The sequence below is a fragment of the Toxotes jaculatrix genome, chromosome 5 (genome assembly GCF_017976425.1).
Source record: "Toxotes jaculatrix isolate fToxJac2 chromosome 5, fToxJac2.pri, whole genome shotgun sequence".
NCBI lineage: Eukaryota > Metazoa > Chordata > Actinopteri > Toxotidae > Toxotes > Toxotes jaculatrix.
The window spans coordinates 22,198,161-22,215,529 of NC_054398.1; the positions used below are offsets into that span (position 1 = coordinate 22,198,161).

Here is a 17,369-nt window from a genome sequence, read left to right on the forward strand (position 1 = left end):
TCACAGCTGTATGAACACAGCTGAGGCTACGGCAATGCTGAGCGTGCACAACACACACAAAAAAAAAAAACACACGTACACACACACATCCATGCTTAAATGCATGATTCCATTTTGCAAACCCACTGAAATGCTCAAAGTCCATTGATGCCACTTGTGGCTTTCTGCCAATGGCAAAAATCTGAAAACAACAAACCAGTCACAGAGATGACAAACACCACAAACCAACAAAGCAATGCCTCGTTAAAAACAAAGACAGTCAAATATGATGGGAAGTTCCAGGGCGGGTTTTGGTTTCTGCAACTGCACTTGCAGAGTTAGCCATTACGAGATGCAGTTTTAGCCCTCGATCTGTGACCATCTGCTCCTGATCTGATAGCAGCAAACGCTGTCTGGTGTTGTGCCAGGCGAGATATCACACAACACCTGCTACTTGGTGCCACTACCACCAAGACACAAGCCCCATGGGACTGCCAAGTGAGACCCAGATTTGTACTGGGATAAGAATAACTTCTGAGGAGAGACTGGTGGGGATAGAACTTTATTTACTGAAAGCAACACTTGTGAGACTCATGCATAAAATATTTACCCCTTGTGCGAGACTTTTTAAAAAATAAGAAATCAGTTTATTACGCAGTAAGGTGAGTGCAGTCACAGTGCAATAGAAGAACAGACAATCTGTCTGTCTGTCTGTTTTGTTTTTTCAGTATGGCCCTTTAACTGTATCCCAACCCAATTTAGCTGAATGTGCTCAGTGGGAATTTTAGAATGGTTTATACATGACTCATATAGTTCTATTTATTTGTTATTGATCTCTGATGAGATCATACCTCCTCCCTGAATGCATAATTTCAAATATTACATTTCTAAAACAAAGAAAACATACAATAACGTGCCTTTGCTTCAATATCTGGTGTTATACATAAGTGTTTCACAAAGGGAAGTATTTGAATATCAACAGCCCATTTTTTAACTCCCATCTCTACACCATCATTTCATCCCTTTCATTCATCCTATACACCTGAGGCTTCCCTCATCACTTCTCACATCAGTTATAGCTCAGTGAACTGACATGCCAGAGAAATAGTCGTTCTGAGGGAGATAAAGCATTGGGGACCTGTCAGAGACAGACTGCCAAGATGTCACTGTGCATTTAGCAACCAGTACATTTCAGCCAGAGAAGAGTACCACCACCCAATCTCATCTCTACCCCGGTTTCCACATGCTTAGATTGATCCTGACTCAGGCAGACCAGTGACTGGCTGTTTGACTGGCTAGACAAAAAGAAGGGGGAATCGATTATGGTGTCTGCAGGTGTGTGTTTCTAAAAGTGAGCTCATGAATAGGTGAGCAGAGAAAAAAAGCAACTTCTTCGTATCTTTAAAGAACAATTTGACACTGTTTTCGCTTGAACACACCCACTTAAGAGTCAGACTACCACCCAGTAGTAGCTGTTCTACAACTGCTACTGCCAATTTTAATTAAATGCTCAAAGCCCCCCATGTCTTTGCAAATTACAGCTCCAAAGTATTCACACTGCTGACAAGTGACTTTTGAATTTAGATGTGGGGACCGGGGGGGTGGGGGTGAATGTGATGTTGCCTTGTAATTCTGGGGCATGGAGTACTTGGCAACATCATAGTTTCCCCTTTTCTAGTTTTTATTTATTTATTTGTTTGTTTACAGATGGACTTAGTTTTGAAAAAAAAAAAAAAAAAAAAAAAACTAGACTGAGACCAGGATCAAACAACAGTATAATGAAGTGACTGTATATACTGTATAATTAACTAAATCAAAACGGTGAATTTTCTGTTAAGTTACTCTTGTAATGTAGAGAATCACTATAAGAACCAGTTTGTTCAGCTCTAAGGGCAAAAAGGTTTGATTTCAGATATACAAAACCTCAACGGCCCCTGCGGCAATTGTACAGCAGTAAGTATTGTCACAAGCATGGACAGGGTCTTTAGTCCAGTGTATGGACATTCACAGACTAAGAAAGTCGCTCAGTGACTCTCTATCAGTTTTTTCAGTGCCAGCACAGTCCCATATTTCAGCAGTGCACCTAGAAAGCAACAGAGTATTTGTTTGGAAAGACAAACTATGTAGCTAATAGTGCTGTAGTCTTGTAGTCGACTGGTCGAATGGTTGGTCAATATGGTCTCATCTGGGACAAGCTATTCAGTATGAGGAGAAGACTATATTTTAACATGAGGTTGCTTAGACATACAATGCCAGTGAATGGGGGGAGATCAGGTGAAACAGAGAGAGAATAGACCAAAAAAAAAAGGAAACAGGGAGAACTGAAAAGAAAAAGAGATGAAGAGATTGAGACGTAAGGAAGTGAGGCATCAAAACCAGAGACATAAAGCTCACGCTGAAAATTTCAAATCAGGTTCTACCACACTCACCTCTCCACAGAGAGGCAATGTTTTTCCCCTGAGAAAAGTCAGTATGCTGAGGACAGAGGCTCGTTTCCTACCCAGAACACGTTCATGCAGAGGGAGTGGGAGCTCGCTGAGCCTGGTACATAATAGTGGAATAACTGAGGCTGAAAGCTGAAGCCATGAGGAGATGGGATATGGGATTTTCTGCCGCTTTATGGCAGAGGGCTTGAATGATAAGACAGCCGTGGCAGTGGGATAGACAAGAGCAGAATAGATATGAAATAGGAGCTGAACTGCAGTGCAAGAAGCTGGGCAGTGGGAGAAAAGTGCGTACTCAGTTGTTTGTTAAGGCGACAGTAATACAGTGTCTGTCACCGCAAGTTCTTTACAAAGAATCCACCATCATTCGTTCTTACAGTATTATATCAAAAGCTTTCAAGATGTTACTTGGAATAGAAACAGCATCACACACTGAATTACTTTAAGTGATACAGTACAACCAATGTCATTTCTACTACACTTAATGCTACAGCATTCATGCTGTTTATGTCTAGTCAAACCTCAGTGGAAGTACTTTAGTACTTTTCTACACCAGAAGGTGTTTGTGTGAGTTATTAGAAATCATTCCATTTGATCATTTCCTCGCTGTCTGCACAGACCCATCTGTTATTGACTAAACCGTTTCCAAGCTTAATTTAAAAAGAATACATAAGCTAAACTAATCCCAATACATTATTATTTCCGTTTCATTCTGAAAGAGGCAAATAAATGCTTTTCTAACAGTTTGTGTTTTCAGTTCTCTTTCAGGAGAAACATACAGTAATACATTGTCTTTCTACATTAACATAAATATATATGATACTTAAAAGCTGTTTTGAACTTACTTATCAGTTAGCATCCACAGAGATGCTGATATATCTGCTATGCTGTAACATAGGGTCATCAGTGTGGTTAATTTATAAGCCTGGCAAGAGCTGTACTAATTGCCCACCAATCCATCCCTTACCTATCTTATCTATCTATAAATTATTTAACCTAGTCATTGCAGGGGATTTTATCCACAGCCACAGCTGGGAGCAGTGTACAGGTTGTACAACTCCCGGCTCTGAGAAGTTCAGTTCAGTACTCTGGTGAAGGGCACTCTGACAGCAGTAAATGAAGTGCTGGCTGTACTTATTGCCTCCTTTCCTCAGATTTTCTCAGCTCATCCAGGGATTTAAAGTGATGACCTTCAAACATCTCCCCCAGCTACTCCGGCAAGGCCACCTCAAAGTATAGTTAGTGGGTGCCATTGACTAATCTCTTCATTTAGCCATGGCTGCTGAAGGTGTGTATCCAGTCTCTTTTAGCATAAACTGTCTGGTTGAAAAAAAAAAAAAAAAATCAGAATGCCAATGATATGTAATGTGGAATGACATTACCTACAGTGTGTGACAATGACTGATTTTGGCAAAATCTTCCTGAGCCGTGTGTGAGGGTATGATTGAGTGTGTATGTGTGTGTGTGTATGGGAGTGTGGGCACAACCAGCTTTCAATTTCAGGAGCAAACCCACTCTTGAGTCATGGCTGACTTGTTCCACGTAATTCACAATTTCTACCAAATTTCAGCTTGTATCCACAGAAAGATGCTGCCAAAATGATTCCACTGTATGTCACTCCAGTTTGAAGGAGCTTTTCTGCATGTATGACTCCCATTAGCTCCTCAATTGAACGTGTGTTCTGAGTAAAACCAACTATTTAGTAAATGGATTCTCTCATTTTTGAGTTAAATTTGTCTCTGCTCAGAAACTTTTCTTTAATTGAGACAGTTTGAAAACTGAAAGGGACACATATTGTACCATTTTATCTGTCTTTTCAGTGTTAATATTTAGCTATACAATGAACATCTTTTGGCTATAATCACTGAAAGAAACACACATTCTACAAATATCAGCCTCTAGCTCACAGTAAATGGAGGAGCTCCAGGGTGGCATCAACAATTAAAGTCAGCTTTCTAATTAGTCAAATTATATTTAAAAATGAAAATGAATGAGATCAGGCTTGTGGTATAGTTTCAGTATTGGTATCAAGATACCAAGATACTGAGGCAGGTATGATATTGAAGCCATAATTTTCCTATCCTGACAACACTATTTCCAATTAAGATTTGTTAGCTGCAGAGATTCATGAGTGTTGGGTTCACAAATTCGGTTACATAATGACGTGTAAATCATACCCTTAAAGTTTATGTGACCTGCACAGAGAAAAACAGACTGGAACAAAACATGCACAGCTCACACAGACACAGCCAAGTAAAGCAAAGCTCCACCCACAGATTTAACTATGAGATGTATGTACCAACAATTGAGTGGTGGTGAGTGACATGGTATGTAATCTACAGAACGTCCTGAGAGATACTCTCACAATCCAAACAAGTCCGTAAACTGACAACACACAGACCACCAAGAGAGCACAGAGGACTTTATCCACATCACTTCAGCTGCAACCTTTTACCAACCATAGATGGTTCTGAGAAAAGTCAAGATCTTATAAGCCAATTACAAACTTAATGCATACTGTACAACCTAGTGTATAAGTCTTGATGAATCTTTAATGTGATAGTCAGGAAATAATGTTACCACAGTAACTACAGGTGGTGAAATCGTGTGTATAAATCCCAGGGAAAAAAAAAAAAAAAAGATAAATCTTACATATTACAAAGAATAACACAGCAACACCTTTGAAAAATAAAAATCCTATGTCAACACCTTCCAATCCCTTCATGCAACCGTCAGCCAGAAAGAGAGGCAGCAAAATTCAAACAGACAGAGGGATGTGGAGAGAGAGAGACAGGAAAACCACACTGTAGTGGATGTAAAAATATCATAGCCCACACAGCATGTTACAAGACACAAGGGACAAAATTTTATCATCTGTCAGTAAATGATCGTTGTGACCAAGTTTGTATTTGCAGTTTTCATGCTGCTGTAGCAAACATCACCTCCCTCAAATCCCCTAGAAGACCATTAGACAGTCCACGGTAAAGACTTGAGTACTAATCAATATTTGGGGACTACTGGTGGTATAAAAACTTAATACTATGCAATGATACATAAAAGCCACTTTAATTCTTGAGAATTAGTTTTTACTGTGGACTGGTCTTTACAGTGTTCATGCTGCATCAAGGGCTCATCCATATTGATGAAACACAGGATGGACTGAGTGTAATGGACCGAATCCACTGTGATGTACTAAGGGACTAGACGGCTGGCTCTGTGCGTGTGCATGTCTGTGTGTATAAAGGGTAGGGAGTTGTGTGTGCGTCAGTGTACCATAGCTGGCCCTATGTGTATGTTTGTACGAAAGTCATGTAGCTGTTTTGTGTGCATCCACGGGTTCTGGGACATGCAGGTAAATCAAGTTCATAGGACAGTCACACTGCTGTTAAAACATGACAAAATAATAATGTGTATAAGAACGGCTTAAGTGATGAAGTTTCTTTCCTGCCAGTGAAACACTTTTGTCTACTTTACGTTTGAAGTGAAGACAACTGTTTCACATGAGCTTTTAGGTCTAAGTCTGGGTTTTAAATAAATGCTCTAGGTGTAACTACTGTTTCTCGAACAGATGAACTATCTTGCTGCTACAGATGTATTATCTAACCATAATCAAATCATAATCTACACTCTTCTTTGTTTCACTATTTTCACTGGGTGAATCTGTCACTTGCAATCTGAGCAGAGTAAACAAACTAAAAACATGGACTATAGAAGCCCTTTTGGGTGTAGTGCTGACAGACAGCGATGAGTAATGTGACAACCAAACAACCTTATTATAAGCTCACCTCCCTGGTTCACTGACAGATCTGACTTGGAAGAGGCAATGCAAAGCCAGATGATAGTGTCAAAACAAAGTCCTCGATGCAGTAGCAGGGCTCAGTCCGTATTCCCTGGCAGTTCCAATTGTCAGTCTCAATAGTTTAACAATTCCACAAGATAGAGAGAGAACACTGTTCAGTTTCAGTATATCCAGTGGAGATCTTAGCCTTAGTTTGATGACAAGTTATTTTATTTCGGCTGTTTATTACATTTTTTTTTTTTAATCAGATGATGTCAAAATCTTTGAAAACTGCAAAGACAAAAATACTCTATAGATGATGAGATCTCTGGTCTCCGCTTGGAACCCAGAAGTTAAGGTTATGTGATAAAAGCACACCTGCACATGTAGGAACGTGTATGTGCAATACAGACCGTCTCAATCTCCTGATGTATTTTTAACCCTTCAACTAAGAGAGAGATCATCAAAATCTGACACTTCTCCACCAGGCTGAAGGCTGTTAGAAGACCCACTTTGTTAAACCATCATGTTATCTACCTCTTTGCAGCCTGGAGGCTGAATATGCAGTTTCTCAAAATATATCATGCAAACAAGACGAGTTAAAAGGTGAATTAATGCATTATAGTCGCTATGCAAGTTTATTGGTTTGCAATTACATTGCGTGGGCAAGAGTGGCTTGTAGTATCAAATGGGTCTACTGGGGTAAGAAGAAGCATATTCATGTATTCAAGTGATCAGTATCAGTAAGAGAAACTCTATGACAAACAGTGAATGAGGGAGAGCAAAACTGAAAAAAAAAAAGAAGTGAAAAAAAAAGAAAGCAACAACATTCCAGTGCAGTGTTTGGTGTTGTGCAAGCTCTGGGAGAGTTGTTGCAGTCTAGCCTGGGAAAGAGCCAGTGCAGGTCTCTGGGGAGACCAACCCGCTGGCCTCCACACAAACACCAGCAGAGTGGCAGAGCAGACACAGCCAGATGTGTGGGAGTCCATAATACATTATACAAAAACAACACACAGATATATGTACCCAGACACAAAACACTCCAAAAAGATGCTAATTCATGACTTTTTCAGGAAATAAATAAACTTAAACACATTATGTAATATTATAGTGAAGTTCTCAGGTGTCTATGCTATGCAACACATACTATAAGAACACACTTAAAAGAATGATTGTTAACCTTGATAATACAAGGATTACGCAATCTATGAGAAACGGATGGTATTTTAAATGGCCTCCTAAAGATATTTGTACCTGTCAGCCTTACTACATCCAAAAATTCCTCATTCATTATTAAATTACTGGATATTTCTAAACTAATGGCAGTAACTGATGTCATTAAACGTGTCCCACTGAAAATAAATACAAGGCTGATTTTGCAGAGCTAACAGACCTCTTACACAAATTTATATGTGCATAATTTCTACCTGATCACATAAATTCTGAATGGGAACAAAATGTTCCTTGTATTCCAGGAAAATCACACTGTGTGCTTCCTCAGTGTTCACAAACTCCTTGTCACTGGGAACAGGTAAAAACGTGCAACATGATGATCACAGATTAGAGAACTGACTCTGTCCTTTTCAGCTTTAGGAGAGCCATTTGTGTAGAGGAAAAACATCTTAAATGTCCAAAATCATACGCAAATTCTATATTAAGGAAGATTTTTTTTTCCTTAATAACACTACTCCAGAAATCCCCAGTGGTGTCAAAACTATAGAGGGCACAGAAAAGAAGACTTTAACATAAACCACAAAGAAAACAGTCAGGAGGAGGCTGGCAAAACAGATCTGCAGTCCTCTCAGTGTGAAACCCACAGGCGTTTTGTGTGCCCCGGTCAAACATGAGCCACCCTTCTTTGACCATGTTTAATAACTTATTGGATGCAATACAAGACAGAAAAAAAGGAGGAAGTGAATAAAGATTTCATCTATCGTACATACATACAAACTGAAAAAGCCAAACCTTGAATTACTTGCACACAAGCTGCAGTACTGTAGCAGGTCTGTATTAATGTTCAATCCGGCTGTGAGGCTATAAATAACAAGCATGTCATCATGAGAATTTTTTTTTTTCACTCGCACACAGTTTTCTCTTTTCTCTGTCTCTCACCCACACTGCCACACCAGCACACACATACTCTCGCTTTCTCACGCACACACACACACACACACACACACACACACACACACACACACACACACACACACACACTCTTTCCCTCACACTCTCACTGTTTCACTCGCTCACTCTCCACACACTGGTGTAAAACTGACACAGTGATTAGCCAGGGGCAGACTGGTGATGACTATGGAGAGCTCATGAAGGTTTTCTCCCCCCCTTGACTAACATCCTCCCTGCTTCTACTCCTTCTCCCCCAAGGAACAGAGGGCTTGTTTGGCACCAGGAAACATCGAGGGCAGCATCGTGCTGGATATTCCTTGGATGCCAGTGAGGGTGCAGGGAACAGCAACCAGTTGGGATCACAGAAAATTCTTTTGGCTTCAGGACTGTAATATCACACTTACACACACTTGCCAAGACGGCCTGCAGTAGTTGCCTGCACTAGTGCAGGCAGTCTTTCAAGGCAAGGCGGACAGAGTGTTCACTTCCTGTCAAAGAACATACTTTTACTGTGTTTGTCTTTGACATTTCCTAGTTCACCCTTTCTTCTGTCAGTAACTTTGTCAACCACTTTGCTCTTTGCTCTATTCATGATCTAAGAATTGCAAGAAAGTAAGTCACTAGTCTTGTTACATGGAAAAATCATTTAAAGCTCAGTTTTGTTGTTGTGTCAATGGTGCGGAGATATATTTCAGAATACTAATATACAAGGTAAGAAGATATCACGAGAAGAAGAAGTACGATAAACCTTTAGGCTTGATACGTCTGCATTCAACTCCAGCCAAACCAGGCCTTAATTAGTCTTTCTGCAGTACAAGCGTGAGAAACAGAGTATATAGGGAGAATATATAGGAAGCTACAAAAGACAGAAACAGCCCCAAGACAAAACTAAAGCTGCTGGAGAAGCTCGTCCTACTTTCTTCGAAGAACAATCGCCTGCTCCAGCTACAGTGCTCAACTCAGACAGAAATGAGAAAGGGGGAACAGATTTGATAACAGTTTGCAATTACCACCAATAAAAAGAAACAGTGGTTTTTGGGAGTGTAGAAATTCCCCTCACTGTTCCCATGGTGGTGTTGGACTGTGTTAGGCTGATGGTAATGGGGGACAGGCTTATTTCACTAATGATTTAACCACGGCTTTGTCTGTTTCTCTGCCTGCTAACTGTGCTCTCTGGAGAATGGCCATGCTAATCCAAAAATCTGGTTCCAGTTTGGAGAACATTCGCAGCTGTCTTCTGGTGTTATGTGAAATCAGGGGGTTCATTCCAAAATGTGACAGACTTTGATTTAAAAAAAAAAAAAAAAAAATCTCAACAGGAAGGTCAAACAGATATTAAAGTCATTGTCCTCCTTAAGCAGTTTCAGCTTTATGTCAAAGATGAACTTCGATAAGTTGGCATCACTTGTGTGCAAATTGAAAAATGATCAACTCCAGAAAGAAAGCTATGACAGCTTCTTATTCCAGCAAATCATCAAAGAAATGTCATGAAGGGTAATACAAGAGGATACCACCATCCAGGCAGCTTTCTGGCAGTTAGCAAAAATGTTATATCAGTAATCACGACCACGACAACAACAACAACAACAAACCACCAACAAGTCCATCGGTGTTTACTGTATTTTTGTTTTGAACACACACACATTGCTTTCAGTTTTGCAGTGTGAGCAGCCATGTCTCTTTGTGGCTTTGAGGAAGGTGATAAGAAGTGTGGGCCAAGAAACAACTGTTGGCATCAGGAGCTTGCAAGACAATACCAAACCATCTAATTACAATGAACACAACACCTCCCTGTTCTTAACTGTCACTGCAAAACAAACCAACAGCTGCAGAAACTAATGGACAACGGAGAAGACAGAGGCAGCAGGAGCATGTTAATGCCATCCTACGCCACCATTGCTTCCAGGCAAAATGCACAGGGGACGAAGATGGCCTGCTGCCCGTAGCTCAAAAGCTTTGAAATACAGAGCCTATGTGTGATTTGTATGGCAGCTCACACAAGGTATAGCACCCCTGCCTTTGCCTGAACAAGCATTTCATCCTCTTTGCTTCCTCCAACCAGCCCCAAACCATCCGAGTTGGTGCATGTGTGTGAAATTGAGCCTGACGAGTCTCATTAAAAAAAAGAAACAGTTCAAAAATAAGATTTCATACACTTCCTGGTTGTGAGGGGGAGTTTCGCTGCCAGCCAACGTTTGCTGCTTACTACATGCACATTTTTTCATTGGCATGGTGGAGAGATGAAAAATATGCAGCTTCAGCATCAATATCACAACTCACACATGTGCAATCATCAGTCCCTCCAAGGAGTCTCAGGAATGATCATAAATTCAACTAATCTTATGAGAGCTTGCCATTATTTTTTTTTTCAAATTTGTCTGCAAAAAATTGGCCCAACTCAGAGAAGCACAACTCCCTTGAACTACGGTAAGGACTTGGCTTCACCAGGCTAGGCATCGTTCCAAATAAAGTCCTCTGGTTTATATTGCAAAAAAGAAAAAAAAATGTCTCAATACAGTTCAGCCCTAGTATGTGTGTGTATGTGTGTGTATCTTCAAGGTCTCAATACAAAGCACTACAGAAAAGAAAATGTTCCAGACAAAACCGAAGAGAAGATAGTTCTCTGGTGTTCCTTTGTAAAAGGTCGAGTACAGCACATAAAGTATCTTTTGTTATCTCACACACACACACACACACACACACACACACACACACACACACACACACACACACACACACACACACACACACACACACACACACACACACACACACACACAAAACAGAGCTGGACCTAAACCTGTTGAGACACAACAACACAGATGGCTGCTTTTTACCCAGCTGGCACTGAGGCATTTGGAAACAGGGATCATTAACAAGATAATAGGTAAATGACAGTGTCATCAACAAAATCCTCACAACAGGTACAAAAGTTAACACCTCTTCATCACATTTACCACTGAACAAAGGAATGTCCAAAAATTTACATTTGTTACTGACCATGGATCAAATGGCTATGTGTGATGTGAAAGGGGTTTCTTCCTTACTTTTCAATTCCCCTCAGCCATGCAGAGTATTTTAGTGTTTTTCTATTCACTATTCTGGTTTTATGGCCCACAACTTTACTTTCCTGCTTCCCTCTGCTCTCATCTGCTTTGGACAGCTGTTTTCGGAAAAGAGACAACTGTACCTGTCCAACACCAACCAGCAGACAAAGATAGCAACTAGCTGGTATACCTAATGGTGCATATTTTGGTGCCAGGTGCAGAGCTCAGTGATTCTCTTGTCCACAGCTGCTTCATACTGTATGTGAAAAGTTTCTCTTTCAGTTCATTAAATACCTGCAGTCATCTGAAGACAGCAGGACACGTGTTGATAAATATGCACCTTCTGGTTTGAGAAGGGCCATGTCAGGATGTAGCGCCGCTGTGTTTTCCTTTATTAAATCACATGGAAATGGCACCATGCTGCTACATCACACATAATACTGCACACATCAGACTGCCGTGTTATGACTGTGTGCTGTTGTTTGAGTGGAAAATGTGGGATTATAAAGGCTCATTGATCCTGTGTGTGTGTCATTGTCTCCTTTACAACTTTCTTTCCGGCAAAAGTAGCATTTCATGTTTTATTCTTGAAATGCATCATGGTGCAAATGCTGCTGTGTCACATACTACGGTACAACGTGACCATTTACAATGTCAGATACTGTACAAGTAAAACTGAACTAGCTTCAAGATTGATGTGGTCATATGATGAGGTCACTGATTTGAGGTGCCATGTGTTCATACTGTGTTGTTCTGACTATCCACACAACAGTGTCATTTCCTATAGAAGCCTCTTTCCATTTGTTGAACTGTTGTTGTCACGCATCACATGACTGACACTGCTGTTTCAGAGAAGTGAGAGCAGCGATGTGACTTGCGAGTGAACTTATTAATCACCACACCCTCCGATTTATTTCCCGCTTTGCGCAACTGCACCCACATGAACCAAAATAGCAGGTGAGCCCAAAGACACCCACACAGTCCATGCACAGACCCACCGGTTTGCGCTATCTGTTGCACTTAGAGTCCTTAGTTTGTAATGATCCTTACTCTTTCTACAATTTTTTTACTGAAAATCATTAAGACTCAATTTCTGACATGCTGTATGAACCATTTAGAACTGGCACAACAGTCACACATATCATAATCTAATATTCACATATTGTTCTACTACATGCATCAGCTGTAGTGCATCACATTAACACTTTTTTAGGACACTACGCTCAGTGGAGGGTAAGACTCCATTTAGTCCAAAAATACTATACCAGCTGTTATACTTTTGTTCTATATTGTATCAAATATTGTTAGAGTGAGTTTCGAAAATCATACACTATTAGACAAACTGCATTGCTTGAAGTTGTAATCACTATCACTGTCTGTCAGTCATTACGTTGAGAACACTGGCTTTGTGCATACGGTTTTTGTTTTGGAGAAAGCCAGCACTGCCATACTAATGCCAGAGTGAGCTGGAGCAGAGCAGAAAGTAGAATCAGCAGAATAATGAACACAGCATGAGAGACTAATCACAGCACGACTCTGGTCCATGGGGAGTTACCAGACTCGCTTGGCATCAACTTTTAGAGTCAAAAATATGTATCCTCGCAATTCAAAACAGCACCGCAAATAAAGCCACAGAGAGACATCTACTGCAGAGGATAAACTGAGGGTTTGGTAAGTCATTAATTCAAGTGTGCATGCTGCATGGGCTAAGTAAACAACCATTAAAAGCCTATAAGGACATGAGAGGAAACACAGAAGGACAAACAGAACAATACATACACATGTACAAAAAAGGAGTATACTCACAGTGCAGTGTATCAAGCAGCAGCAGTGGCAGCCATGGAGTCCAAGGTGGTGAAGCAGAGAGCAGCTACTGCTGGAACCTACAGAGGACAGAGAGACAGAAAGAGAAAAAACACAGAGACAAAAAGGTAAACACAATGTATGAGAGTGTGAGAGAAAGGATGAAGAGGGAGGGTGATGAAAAGGGAGACAGAGAAGAAGAAGAGAGAGCATTTTGTTAGTTTGCCTGAGGCAGATCTCTTTAACATCGTGGCTCATTTTCAGAGCAAGTCATTGTTCTGGCGTGGCGTTACAGAACAGATAGCAGATTTACTGGTACATTTAGCACAGGGGCAAACGTGTCTAAAAAAAAGACAGACACATTATTACACAAATGGGTACAACTTGATGCATATGAACTCATTTGAGCTTCACATGGGTCCTGAGGTCTTGTACTAAGCAACAATCACTGCTTCTCAGGCCTACGGTAGAGCAGGGTCACAAGTGCCTGATATTTTTCTGTTGGTATTAAATATATCTTGTTAATTGTAGTAGTTCAAGTAAATGTATGTGTATACGTGCATATATTGTATAAATGTGAGCACATAAACATTAATTGCTAATGATGCAAGTTCTCTTAAAGTGGTGTTTTACTGGGTGCAGTACTGCGTGTGGTCTGGAATGATGAAAATAACACTTCAGTGAGCAGCTCAACAGAAGTAGCATCATTACACAAATATCAGATTTAGTGGTACACTTAGCACCCAGGGAACTTCATTTTCATCCTCAGAGCAGAAAAGCTGTTGTTGCATCAGAAACCACAGCACGCAATGACACAATGAATTGCATATGAAATGCTTTTGCTATTTTATCTTTTGGTGATCCTGGGTGGTTTGAGGCTTAGCTGTCAAGACAGTTGTGATTGTCACTGTTTGTGTGCATATTTCACTGGTCAATGTACAGTGTGTGTCAGGTTCTACATTGTTGAGTATATACACAATGATCAGTTTAGTAATATGTAAGCATTTATCTTGTCCTGGGATCCTGAATGCTGGAAATAAACTGGACAGTAACAGTTTTCCTAATCCTGTTGGTGGATTTAGTGACAGCTGTGAATGGTGGACCACATTTTCTCTCAGTGTATTGAAATTGCTCAGCCCATTTGCAAATCCGATCCTGCTTTTGCAGGATCTGTTCAAGGTGTTGTAAAGGGAGACAAAATAGGTGGCTCCACAAGCGTTGCTATGCAACCAAGGAAAACTTAAGAAAATAACGCAGAGCCCTCCTCCCCTATTAGGGATTCAATCTTCAAAACCGTTCTGCATTAAGTTATCCGAGGACGAAGCATCTTGTTGGGGTATAAAAATAGCCACAGTCATCTCAGGAGCCTTGAATTTTTTTTAACTTGAATTGAATCTTGAATTCATGAGCCTATTTATTCATTTCAGAATGGAAAAATGATCTGTCAAAGTGGGAATGTGGACAGAAAATCTTGGAAGTTCTGTGGTGATAAAACTGTTGGTGTACATCAGCGAATAAATGCAGTCTGGTTTCTAAATTGTACCTTTGTGTGTAAGCTTCATCTGTACTACTGTGGGTCTTTAAAACATCTCTGATTGTGGATATTTTTGACTAAACTGGTAGCAACACACCTGGTTTTAGCTTTTCATCATGAGCTTAAAATCTTCATATTTTATGTGTGCTTTTTATGTGTAGTTCATCCATGTGTGAGTAATTGACAACTGGCATGCAGTTACACTGGAATAACTTTATGTAGTGATCCTGTTAGCCTCTTATGCAACCTTCATTGCTATGCAGTACATTATCACCCAACACCCACAGCTTTGATGACACCTAATGTACATTTTGGGCAACTCTCAGGCACAAGCCTAGCTTGCTGTATTGTCAGTGTCTCTGCTAATTAGAGGGAAATAGATCACTTTTTCCACAACCTGGATTCTATTTTTGTAGTTCTGACCATTATTTAAATTGATTATTATTATTTTTTTTTCACAAATGTAACTGATAAGATCTCAGAATATGGCACAATTACTACAATGAAGACCAGTAGTGGCATCACATGAGCAGAGTAATCATAGAAAAGGCTGTAAATTAACTATTAACATGATCAAAAGAGAAGAGAAAATAAATCATTCCATTAGAATTACAGCTTGGTTCACCACTTATCCACCATACCTACTTCCAAACATATGGTTTAGAAAATATACTAAAACTGGAGGTTTGTCTGTATTTTACGTGATTATCTGATCACAGAAATGATAGCTAAAACAGAAAAAGAGACACAGGTGGAAAAAGAAATTTTCCTTTAAACAGTGCAGGGCTGAAGCTCTCAGTCAGGAGACAGAATATCTCTTCTATGTCACGAGCTGTGGTCTTGGATAAGCAACACAACTAATAGCTAACTAGTTGTGTCATGAGTGCTATGTAGAACAGATGAAGGGTCAAGAGCCATGCTCCTGACAGTTAGGGCTTATTTCCATAATAGAAGAAGTTCAAGAACAGCATTTCTAAATCTGATGATGGTTTAGAGCAGAATTAAACATCCTATGCTCTGTTAGTTTTTGAGTGTTACTTAAGAATGACAATGCACTGCCCTCCCACACACTCTCAGAGATATACACACCTGGGAGCTGACCGATAAAGCCACCTCCAGTTGACCTGAGCAGGTCAGCTGGATCAGTCACTGATTAAGTGGCTCAGTAGACATATGACAACAGGGCATTTTCTGTTATTTGTTCATTTTTTTTCTACCTAGTTTTAACGCACTGAAAGTGGCAGCCTTGCAAGCAGAAGCAGGATTGTTAAACCTTTATTTTACCACTGCTCTGTGTCCTGGTATTTCTCTTCAGAGGCAGCTCCAGTATCAGAGTAGCACGGTTTGTTTTGCACATTTCTGCTGACTTAAATTTAAGTGTGGTGTTTGCAGGTGCCATTGCACGCATGTCCCTGCAATCCCTATCTCATACCTAGTAAACAACAGCTGGTTCCAGTAGCCCATCTGCTACCTGTAAATACTCTTCCACATGACTCACAGCTCTAGCATACTATTGGTTTTTCCTGGGACACTGTGACTGTGTGTAGCTGACACTATAATAACAGTCTGAATTTTCGACGAGAACACTCGGCGGTAAACATGCTTTTAATTGACTGTCTGAGTGCTTTCTTTTAAAGCATGACTGAACGGCTTGAAAATAACTGTACTGATTTCTGCCGTGACGGGTGTTTGAAATGTATGTTCAATATCTACAGTGTAGCTGAGCACCACTGTATAATGGTTTTTGTTTGGACCAGTGTCTGAATAATAATAATAATAATACTAATTAGCACTGATTTGCTGGCACCTTTGCAGTTGTCCTAGACACTTTTCACCTGACCACCCAGACCACCTCACCTTCCTCGGCCTGTTACGAGGCTTTGTGAGCATAATTTGCTGACTCAGGCTCATTAACACGGACTGCAGAGAGGCAAACAGTTTGTGGGTAAACCACTGAAACTCCTACAGCGGGACAAGAACATGAAGATTGTGGAATCCAAAAAAAAAAAAAAAAAAGCAGACCAGAAATACAAACACAGCAATTAAAATGAGTACTTGTGTTTGGTACAAACAATACTTCGAACGAGTCATTTAACCTCAGTTGTGCTTAATACCTACTTGAAATCGGGATTAAGGTATAATGACTCTAGAATCCGACTCCATTCATCAATCACACACTTACCAAGTATCCAGTCAAAGCTTGCATGTATTCTTTAGACATTACCCCATAAGGTATCTACACAACACTATGGCAACTGTCACCTTTCAGCTTTTATGTCTTGCTCAATGGCATTTCAGCAGTACTCTATGTTATCCAGTGGGCATAACAAGCTCAAAACAATACTAAATTCAAAGTATAAAATGGCTTTGTTTGTTTGTCTCTCCAGTTTTGACCATCATCGTCCACTAAATTTAAGGTATTGCAATGCAAGCCTGTCTTAAAATGTAAGACCTGTGTTTTTCTTAAATATGGCGTGTTGGATACCCTATAAGTCTGTGGTTGAGTGCAAAGACACACCGGAAACTTTTACACAACAACAGAGCTCAGTGGAAGACCACAGACAAATCATCACTTAAAACCCTGAGCTTAGTGGCAGAGTCGACGCCACACAGACAAGGTAATTGCCACTATCAGATGTGACTTACAGTAAATACACAGG

The 17,369-nt window shown here is 40.2% G+C and overlaps 1 protein-coding gene across 2 annotated transcripts in view; it reads right to left on the reverse strand.

Moving 5' to 3' along the window:
* peak1 (pseudopodium-enriched atypical kinase 1) overlaps positions 1 to 17,369 on the reverse strand; it is a 96,876-nt gene that overhangs the window by 34,914 nt on the left and 44,593 nt on the right. For both annotated transcript variants that reach the window (XM_041037898.1, XM_041037899.1), the window contains exon 3: positions 13,179 to 13,255. The gene's annotated coding sequence lies outside the window, so the exon portion shown is untranslated. The remainder of the gene's footprint in view (positions 1 to 13,178; positions 13,256 to 17,369) is intronic.